The 11,625-nt window shown below is 39.8% G+C and overlaps 1 protein-coding gene across 7 annotated transcripts in view; it reads left to right on the forward strand.

Annotated features, from left to right (window-relative positions):
• The window catches only part of EIF4G3 (eukaryotic translation initiation factor 4 gamma, 3), a 280,669-nt gene that overhangs the window by 63,313 nt on the left and 205,731 nt on the right, over positions 1-11,625 (forward strand). The window lies entirely within an intron of this gene.

Genomic DNA, 11,625 nt, shown 5'->3' on the forward strand with positions numbered 1-11,625 from the left:
ATCAATGATGAGAGAATCATTGATTAACTGCCTCCTGTACTTCCTCCACTGGGGATCCAGTCAGCATGTCCTGTTAGGGAATCAAGCTGTGACCTCCCAGTTCATAGATCATCTCTCTTCTTTTTTTTCCTTTCATAAATATTTGCCTTTGGCCTTGTATTGTGATTTCTTTTAGGACACTGTGAGGTTTAATTTTCTTTTTGGGTATCTTTTCTTAAAATTAAAGTTACTTTTTTAACAAAATTTTTTTATTTTACTTTTTTCTCTCTCTACATGTAAAAATACAGAAAGTTTGGAAAAGAACATTGGGAGGAGATTTAATTTTTTATGTCAAATGATTGGTTCAGATTCATAAATGAAGGGATTTAAAAGAGGATGAAGTTAATAAAATTAGAAGCAGATTTCAGCTATCAGTGAGCCTGAGAGAATTTAGAGGAGAATTGGGGAGGTAGACATATCTTTTAAATATTTTAGTTCATTATACTGCTTATTCCTAGGAATATGACAGGGTGCTTTATAGAAACTCATAGTGTAGTGAGGGAGATGAGTAAATAAATAATTATAATCTTAAGGTTATATGATAAAGCAATGATTCTTACCCCTGTGGGATATGAATTATTTTTAGAATTTGAAAATAGTTACAATGCTTTCTCCTCAAAAAAAGAACATGTACCCAGTATTTACAATAACATTTTAGAATTTCACAGATATCCATCAGGTTAAGAATCTGATTAGATATGTGAATGTGCTATTATATGGTAAAGGAAGAAGTCACTTTGTTTTGAAAGTGACACTAAGCTGGAAGGGATAGAACTCGATGCTTAACTCCTCACCTAAATAATGTTTACATATATTAATTTTTCTCAACAAAATCCCCTTCCTCTCCCAGTATTCATTTCTATAAATAGTACCACATTCTCTCTGTTGCTCAATCCAGGATCCATGACATCACCCTTTGGTCTTCGTTCTCTCACATCCCACACCCAAGATATCATATTCTACTTTCAAAATATAGATCAAATCCATTACTCATCTCTTTTGCTGCTACCACTGTAGAGCAAGCCATTATCTTTTGCCTGTATTATTACAATAATTTCCTTTACTGGTCTCCTTGCTTCCACTTTACCAACACAAATACCCACCCTAAACATAGTCTACTCTTTCTATAGTAGCTACTTCCTTTTAAAAGGAAATTCAGACCTACTGCTCTTAAGTTTCCAATGGCTTTCTGTCACACCTAGATTAAAATCCAGAATCTTTACCTTGGTCTATAGTGCTCCATATACTTCTTGGATTTCTGTCTCTAACCTTTCTGTATTCTAGCCACTCTCGCTTCCTTGCAGTTCTAAGACCACATTAACCATGTTGCTATCTCTGGGACTTTGCACTGCTCTTTTTTGTGCTGGAAATGCTCTTTCTCTAGAAATCTGCAAGGCTCACTTCCTCACTTTTTAGGTTTCTACTTAAATGCTACTTTTCCAGAGAACCCTAGTTAAAGTAGAATGTCCAGTCATTTTCCATCCCTTTATTCTGCCTCATTTTCATCAAGGCAGTTATTACTACCCACTAATATATAGCCTATATATTTTTTCCTATCATTTCTAGCTCACACAAAGGTAAGCTCTATGAGGACTGAAGGTTTGGATTGCTCACTGTGTTACCAACACCTAGAATAATGCTCGACACACATTAAAAACTTAAGAAATATCTGTCAAATGTTGAATGAATATTAAATTCTACTAATAATGTACAACCAATTATTATTTAAGAAATGTATCAAATAGCATAGATAAAGCTAATATTATAAAGTGAAAAAATTAGAATAAAATAGCTTATACAGAACTTAAAACACAGAAAAAAATAACACCGATAAGCCCTGGCAGGATAGCTCAGTTGTTTAGAGAGTCATCCCAGTATGCCAAGATTTAGGGTTTGGTCCCTGGTCAGGGCTGATACAAGATCAAACAATGAATGTTTGAATGAGTGGAGCACGAATTCTTCTCTCTGTCTCTCGCTCTCTCAAATTAATTAATAAATACATAAAAATCCTGAAATATGATAGTCTTCATTTTTTGATCAGTTGTTTTCATTTTTAGTAATTTAAGTGTTCTGCTGCACCTTTACAATATTGTATACTTTAACTGAATGCATGACAGTGGTTGACCAGGTGTTTTGACATTCTTAGTTCCCCTTTTTCTCAGTCCCAAGATTATATATTGACTAGAGGCCCAGTACACGAAATTCCTGCACAGGTGGGGTCCCTAGGTCTGCCTGGGGATCAGGGCCGATTGGGGCTGGGCCAATTGGGGCCTGCCAGCTGGGGGGAAGGACAAGGTGGGAGGGATTTCAGGAGGTTGGCCGCTGGCTCCAGGAGGGAGCCAGCCCTCGGCCCCCCTGGGAAAGGGGACACGTCCGCTGCCACCCACTCCCAGTTCCCCATTGCAGTCTGGGGCCTGGCCCCGATTGGGCAATCAGGGCCTGCTGGCCAGGGGAAGGGACCATGGGATGTTGGCTGGCGAGGGGAGGTTGGCTGTTGGAGTGCACTGACGACTCAGGGCAGCTCCTGTGTTGAGCATCTGCCCCCTGGTGGTCAGTGCACGTCATAGCGACTGGTCATTTGTATTGGTCGCTTCACAGATAGACACTGTTACTCTACCCCCTCCCACTTTACAGACGAAGAAACTGAGGCTCAGAGGTTATAGTGCAGTGGTTCTCAACCTTCTTAATGCTGCGACCCTTTAATACAGTTCCTCATGTTGTGGTGACCCCCAACCATAAAATTATTTTTGTTGCTACTTCATAACTGTAATTTTGCTACTGTTATGAATCGTAATGTAAATATCTGATATGCAGGATGTATTTTCATTGTTACAAATTGAACATAATTAAAGCATAGTGATTAATCACAAAAACAATATGTAATTATATATGTGTTTTCCGATGGTCTTAGGCGACCCCTGTGAAAGGGTCATTTGACCCCCAAAGGGGTCGCGACCCACAGGTTGAGAACCGCTGCTCTAGGGTCTGGGTCCATTAGTATCACTTCTGTGTCATAAAATAAAGGCTAACGCTCAATTCACCTCCTCCTGCCTCAGCATATGTTGTCCATATGTTACTTTAATTGAATTGGTTAAATTCTTTGAAAGGCAAATACACCTCCTGGCTAGTTGTAAAAAATTATGCAAGTAAGATTTTACTTATGTCTGAATTGCGGCTTTATGCCCTTGTGTCGGCCATTTTAGGTAGGTTCTCTGCTGATATTCGAAGTATCAAAAGTAGGACTCAACTTTTATAAAGCCTTCATGTTACATGTTTTTATTTATTTACTTATTTTAGCCTGGTTTTTATTTATTTACTTATTTTAGCCTGGTTTATATAAGTTTCTCCTTGGATCATTTATCAGAGATGAGTAGGATACTTTTGTCATTATCCCTCATCCTATATAATAAAAGGCTAATATGCAAATCGACCGAACCGTAGAACGACGGTTGCTATGACGCACACTGACCACCTGGGGGCAGACACTCAACGCAGGAGCTGCCCCCTGGTGGTCAGTGAGCTCCCATGGGGGGGTGCTGCTCAGCCAGAAGCCGGGCTCATGGCTGGTGAGCATAGCAGTAGTGATGGGATCCTCTCCTGCCTCCATTGCAGGTGGGAGGTAAGGAGTGAGGGGTCCCAGACTGCAAGAGCCCAGGACTGCGAGAGGGATGTCTGACTGCCAGCTGTCCCATGAGGGGTCCTGGACTGCTAGAGGGTGCAGGCTGGGCTGAGGAACTACCCCCTCAGCCCCCAGTGCACGAATTTCATACACCGGGCCTCTAGTCCTATATAATAAAAGGGTAATATGCAAATTGACCCTAATGGCAGAAAGACCAGAACGACCGCTCAACCAGTCATTATGAGGTGCACTGACTGCCTCTCGGTCCCTTTTCCTGGCTGGCAGGCTCCAATCGCCCACTGGCGAACTGGGAACCGGGGTTGGATAGCAGGGGACGCGGGTGGCGCCAGGCCAAGGTCCCCGGCCCACCAGTCGCCCACACACAGAGGGCAACCCACAGTGGGGGTGGGGCCGGTGAGTGGGTGGAATGACCGCCTTCTTGGTTCCTCCCCCCGTCCGGCAGGCTTCAATCACCTGATGGCAAATGGGGAACTGGGGGTGGGTGGTGGGGAGGGGGGGGCGGAGCCAGCTGCATGCAGCTGGGGAGGATGGCCCTGATTGCGGGCCAGGCCTAGGGACCATACCCGTGCACGAATTTCATGCTCTGGGCCTCTCATTAACCATAATTGTATTAGAGTGATTGATCATATGAACAAAAAATTAATAAAGCCAATATTTTTTTAAACTCTATTAACACATTTCGTACCGCTCAGGAGTTTTCTCGTGTTTCGCACGCCGTCTGTTAAGGACTGCTCACGAGTGTTCTCGTTTTTCACGCCCATGGAAAAAGGAGCGAATCTAGATACTTAGGTAAATTTTGTTTGGTCCCTCTTCATAGAGGAAAATGTTTTACACAGTACCATATGTTAAAAAAGTACTAGGAACTTTAATTGTTTAATTGTTTTTGTAAATAAAAATGTTATAATTATTGAAAAACAACACCTAAAGTGCATTATGATGATTTAAATAATGTGCAGTTTGCCCAAAAACGTGCGGTCCCTGGCGTATGTCTTAGAGATTTCTATGTGGTACGCAATGTGTTAAGGGCGGTACATACATATTATTTGGTAGAGAGGAAATGGCAGAATTAAAGAGGCATGAGCTAATTTGAAATTTTTTCATTGGTAACTTTTGGCACGCTTCTGAAAAATGGACTATGAAATTTTTGTGTTTTTTAAAAAAATACATATTTTATTGATTTTTCCACAGAGAGGAAGGGAGAGGGACAGAGAGTTAGAACATTGATGAGAGAGAAACATCAATCAGCCACCTCCTGCACACTCCCCACTGGGGATGTGCCTGCAACCAAGGTACATGCCCTTGACCGGAATTGAACCTGGGACCCTTCAGTCCGCAGGCCGACGCTCTATCCACTGAGCCAAACCAGCTAGGGCTGGACTATGAAATTTTACCATGTTGTATATTTTTGTATTAAATATTTTATTTAGAGAAATTAGATTTTATGACCCAGTATTTTTAATGTAATTGCAGAGATAAACTTAATAAAATTTTCTAACAAAAATTTTTCTGAAACAATGACTTTACTACAAGAAGCAGCAGTCTATATTCTGGGGGATTGGAAGAAGTGTACTGTTAACTTATGAAAAATTTCTATAAATAAATTATTTAATTTGAATATATTACTCCTTAATGATGTAGCATTTCATGATCTTTTTTAGCTAGCTTATGCTTTATAAAGTCTTGATTCTGTCATCGTATAGTTTTAGGTCAGCTAATTAGAAAATCACACTTTATGTCTTTTGCCAAGTCCCGATAAGTCAGTGAAGACCCCTGCACAGAGACAGAATTTAGCATGAGTTGATCCACACTCCTTAGGTAATGGTGTCCAGCTAGATGTAAATCTACTTAATTGTCCTATGATCCAGCAGAAAATAACAATCTATTCCCCTCCCCCAATGGTAAATAACACCAATGGAACTGCTGATTTGTTTGTTTATACTTTGTTTTGAAAGACAGCTTTATTGAGGCATATTTGATATACAATACATACTGTACCTTTGATTTAAGTATATCTAAAGTTTTATTTAAAGTGTAAAATTTAACATATATATATCCATGAAAACCTTCACTGCAATCAAGAAAATTAACATTTGCATCATTCCAAAAAAGTTTCCTCATATCTCTTTGTAATCTTTCTTTTCCATCTTTACCCACCATTGTTCTGCTTTCTGTCATTACAGATGCATTTATAATGTCTAGACTTTTATATAAAAGTTATAATAGGAAACAGAATCATGCAGTAGGTACTTATTTTGAGATTTATTCATGGTGTTGTGTATATCAGTAGTTTGTTCCTGGAAGAAAAAGTAAATTTTTCTTTTTTGGTTTGTTAATCTTCACCCAATGATATTTTTTCCCATTGATTTTGTAAGAGAAAGTGGTAAGTAGGGAGGGAGGGGAAGAGGAGAGAGAGGAAAAAAACACACATTGATGTGAGAGAGACACATCAATTGGTCGTCGCCTTGCTGCACCCTCCCAACTGGGACCAGGAATCCAACCCTTTGGTGCTCAGGCTGTCACTCTAACCACATAGCAACACTGGCCAGGAGTCTATATATTATTTTTACTCCCTAACAATAGAGTTTGGTTTTCATGAAACAGTATAAATTATAATGATTATACAATTTGATAGTTTTCTTTTTTAATACAACATTGTATTGTTAATAATTTTCCATGTTATTACATAACATTTATAAGCATTATGTTAATAGTTTAAGTAGCATGCTAAAGAGGTGAACCTTAATTTATGTAGTAAATTTACAAACCTAGTGTTTGGCTTAAAGATTCCCTCTTATTTTCTATTTTAAATAACTGCTATATACATATGCAACAATCACTATTCGAAGCATTTCACTTGTACAAATTCATCTAATCCTTGTAACAAGGTATGGAGTGTAAGTATAATTATATCCCCTTTATTAGCTGGGAAAACAGACACAGAGGTGGAGTATCTTGCCTAGCTAGTAAGTGTAGACAGAGACTGGATTTGAACTCAGGTGTATCTTTAACATTTATTGAGTGATTTACTATGTCCCAGGTACTGTACTAAGTGCGGTACATGCCTTATATTGTTTCATCGTATGAGACCTTCATATACAAATAAGGAAATGGGGAGTAGAGAAGTTATGTAATTTGAATACAGGTTTATCTGATTTACAGCTCGTGAAATACTACATTTCACTTACTGTGTGGGAAGCTGCTTTCTTTTTGTTGAACACTCACAAATAAGGTCAAAAGCAATACTCAACAATTTGGGGGTTAAGACCCTTGATCATCTGATGAAAACTATGGAACTACTTTGCAGAACAATGAACATAGAAACAATATTGTGTTTTGTTAGTGCAGTTAGATTCCTTGCTCTACTCTAGACCAAGTTTCCCTTTGCAAGTATGCTGTGTTGCACTCTGGTCCTAATTTTTAGTATAAATAGCCTAATTGTTACTTTATATTATGTGTTAAATAGACAGATACCTTATGAAGATTTTACCTACCCTCCATTTTGAAGTACCATTTTTAGCACTTAATTGTATATTTATATGTTATACTAGAGGCCCAGTGCACGAATTTGTGCACAGATGGGGTCCAGCCAGCCTGCCCCAATGGAAGCCCATCAGAGGTGGGGTCAGTGGGGCAGGGGGGTGCTGTGGGAGGGCTACAGGGTGTGTCCGGCCCATCTTACTCAGTCCAATCAGCTGGACCCCAGCAGCAAGCTAACTTACCAGTTGGAGGACCTGCCCCTGGTGGTCAGTGCACGTCATAGCCAGCGGTTGAACACCCTTACCATATCATTAGCATATTATGCTTTGATTGGTTGAATGGATGACCGGACACTTAGCATATTAGGCTTTTATTATATAGGATATTTTTTAGCATATAATCTTTGTTAAATATTGTAGGTTTTTCTGCATTTCTTGGTATCTGCTGAGTAATGACATTTATGAAGTTAGGATTCCTTGTTAATATTTAATGTGATTTGCTCATTAAATGTTAAAGCACATACCTAATTAAAATATTATTTAATATGTGCTTACTTGATTTTGCACCCTTGAAAGAAGGATTAACCTTAGAGATATAGAGGATGTTTTGTTAAATGTCAGCTATAAATGGCTTTTGAATTTCTCAGATAAGAAAATAGTAGAAACAATCAAGTCATTTAATGATAGAGGACTCTGAAAATGTATTTCTTTAAACTCTGGGATATTCCCTTCAGGGCTGTTTTACAAAGCTCTATATATACATTTTTAAAAACAAAACAACTGGTAAGGGTCTGCTTTAAAATAAAATGAGTTATAAGAAATTGAACTGTCATAAGTAATTGTGTAGTAAGTGGAGTTGTAATTATTTTAAGAAAAATGAAACAGAGCATAATTATATCAAGACGTGGATTTATTATTGTTGCGAATTTGGTGACATATAAGCTTTGATAGACATGGAAATATTTAACTTCCGTTTTATACAATTTTTTCTTTATCTTTTCAAAGCACATTCTGGCTGTCACAGGAATCCTGTGGGCAAGTGATGGTAAAGGATTGGCATCATTGTCCACTATGTCATTCTGTAGTTGCTTAATTGTCATCTAAAATGCAAATGTCCAATAGAAGGGTGTTTAATGTCTTTAGATGTTACAAATCCCAGAGAAGCTTGACTATGTTGTTAATTTTTACATTTATAAAAACTGCAGTCTTTTAAATTTTTGTATTAGTTCAATAAACATTTATGTAGTAACTTTGTAAAAAATAAGTTCAGAAAATTTAATTAGGAGCATGTGTCAAGTATTTATTTCAAGGCCAAGTCAGAGTTTTTCTTGCTGAAGACAGAAAAGGAAAGAGGTATAATAGTGAAAAAATGACTAAGGATTATTGGTAATCAGCTAGGTTGGGTAGGAAGCTTTATGGAAGAGATCTTAATCTCATTAAAGTCTTTCTGAAAATTGGTCAAACATTTTATTAGGAGATACTTTTCAGGAGACGCTAATAAATAACATCACACAAAAATTTAACTCACACCAGGTTTGGGGGCAGATTTCTTCCTTTTTGGTAATTATGTGTTGGGTTAGGTACTATGGGAGAAAAAAGTAGTAGGAGAGAGGGTTCACTTTGTTGTGATAACACTTTGGCTGAAAAGACAAAATGTAAACAAAAACTAGTGAATAGTTAAAAGAATTAGAGGGAAGAAAGTGTTTAAACATTTCAGTGGAGGTGAAGAAAGCTAAAACCAAGCAGTAACACTAAGCAAAAGCAAACTCCTCAAACTTTGACAAAGCCAAGACAATCAGCCCATTTAAGTCCATTGCTTTTCTCTTAAGGTTTTTTTTTTTTCTTTAAACCTTAGCTTGTTCCTTCATCACACATTTTTTTTAAGCATCTGCTGGCCAGGCATTGATAGAGCACAAGGGATAGATACAATGCTCCCTGCCCTGAGGATGCTTACAGTCCAGTGGGAAAGCTGAAACTGGTGGATAGTTTAACCGCAGTGTGGTAAGTACTGATAGAGATAGGCAGAGAATGTCTTGGAATTCTTGCCAGTGTGAAACTCAGCAAGGGAGACAGGGTTTTGAGAAATTTATCTCATGAGAATTAAGATGTGGGTTGTGTTTCTAAGGATATGAAGCTATTCAGGTGAAAAAAGGTATATATGTGTGTGTGGTTGGAGGGATATTGGAGACTAAAAAAAGAAAAGTATAAGGATATTTGTTACTCATTTCTGAAGCCCACCTAAAATTATTGGAATGAATTATAAGAGGGTAAAATTGCAGCTTCAGGCTGGAATGATGGTAGTAGCTAGAAGTCATAGCTAACCAACCACATGACCACAAATGTAGATGCAGAAAGGTGTACAGACTGTTTAAGGGCTCATTGACACTTTGTAATTCTTTTATTTATTTATTTTTTAATCCTCACCCGAGGATATTTTTCCATTGATTTTTAGGGAGAGTGGAAGAGAGAGGGAAAGACAGAGAGAAACATCGATGTGAGAGAAAGACATCAATTGGTTGCCTCTAGCACAAGCCCCGACTAGGGCCTGGCCCAGCCAGGGATGAGCCTGCAACCTACATATGTGCCCTTGACTGGAATGGAACCTGGGACCCTTTGGTCCACAGGCCGACACTCTATCCACTGGACAAAACCGGCTAGGACTGTAAACTTTTTAAAAAAATACATTTTTATTGATATTAGAGAGGAAGGGAGAGGGAAAGAGAGATAGAAACATCAATGATGGGAGAGAATCATTGATTGGCTCCTGCATACCCCATACTGGGGATCGAGCCTGCAACCCAGGCATGTGTCCTGACCAGGAATTGAACTGTGACCTCCTGTTTCATAGATCGACACTCAACCACTGAGTCACGCTGGCCAGGCGACACTTCTTAAATCTTAAGTATACTTTTGTATAAAACTTGCTGTTCCTAATGATGAATTTGTGTGATAAAAAAAAAAGTTTAGGGGAGAAACCAAGATGGTGGCATAGGTAAACACCTGAAATTGCTGCCTCACACAACCAATTCAAAAATAAAACTAAAAGACAAAACGGACATCATCCAGAACCACAGGAAGGCTGGCTGACTGGAAATTCTACAACTAGAAGGTAAGAGAAAAGCACACTGAGACTCAGAGGAGGTACAGAGGCACACGCGGAAAGGGCTGTCAACTGAGGACGCGGTTGTCTTTTTCAATCGGGAGGGAGACACAAGCTCCCTACTGTTCTGAATTCCAGTTCCGGCGAGTCTCTGGGGACCCAGACTCCTACGGGGAGAAACTGGACTGTATGGCATCAGACGGAACTCCAGGGTGGCTTTCTCTCAGAGGTGCCTACAACGACTACTGAGGGACACTGAGACCTGGAGCCTCTTAGGGCAGGGCTGAGGATCAGCCATAGCTGTTTGCTCCGCCCTGTTGATTCCCTGAGACCCCGCCGCACCCAAGCTGTGCACAGAGGCTTTTGCATATGAATGGCCTGGCCCTTTGCAATCTAAAATTACCTAACAAACTGCAGCTGGGTCAGAGAGACCCAGAACATCCAAAAGAAGGCCCAAGGCCCCACAGCAGCTTGCATTGCTTCACAGCTGGGCCTCATCTGGGCACCTCCAAACCCCAAACAAAGAAGAGGAATCTGCAGATCTCTCCATAGCTCCTGCTGGGTAGCCTCAGGCAGAGGCTAAATTAGCACCTCCTTAGAGATCCAAGAGCCAGTGTACCCAGTGGTCAGAGTGGGACCATCCAGATTACAACTCCTCAGATCCATAAGGGACACACTCAGGGGGCAGACTCAGTGAGCACCAAAGCCCCACTGAAGCAAGTCTTGCCCCAGAAGGGTGTCTCCAGCACAGAAGTTCTCCCACTGCAGACACAGCTGATTCTCACAGCCAATTGGCCTGGAGGTCAATTCCTCCCAGTGACACCTAAAACAATCAAGGCATAACTACAACAAGACTGTGCACAAAGCCCACAAAGGGGTGCACCAAGAGTGTCCACCTCAGGTAACTGGGGAGGCTGAGCCACTGGGCCCTATAGGACACCTAGCACAGAAAGCCACTCTACCAACACAGGGAAGCAGACAAAATGCGAAGACAAAGAAACAGGTCACAAATGACAAATGGAGGAAAGCAAACTACTAGATATAGAGTTCAAAACCACGTTTATAAGGTTTTTCAAGAATTTTATGGAAACCGCCGATAAATGTAGTGAGATCCTCAAGAAATCTAGTGAGACCCTCAAGGTTATGAAAAAGGACCAACTAGAAATTAAGCATACACAGACTGAAATAAAGAATATTATACAGACTCCCAACAGCAGACCAGAGGAGCGCAAGAATCAAGTCAAAGATTTGAAATACGAAGAAGCAAAAAACACCCAACCAGAAAAACAAAAAGAAAAAAGAATCCAAAAATATCAAGATAGTGTAAGGAGCCTCTGGGACAACTTCAAGCATACCAACATCCGAATTAT

This window comes from Myotis brandtii, unplaced genomic scaffold (assembly GCF_000412655.1).
Source record: "Myotis brandtii unplaced genomic scaffold, ASM41265v1 scaffold129, whole genome shotgun sequence".
NCBI classification, from domain to species: Eukaryota; Metazoa; Chordata; class Mammalia; order Chiroptera; family Vespertilionidae; genus Myotis; species Myotis brandtii.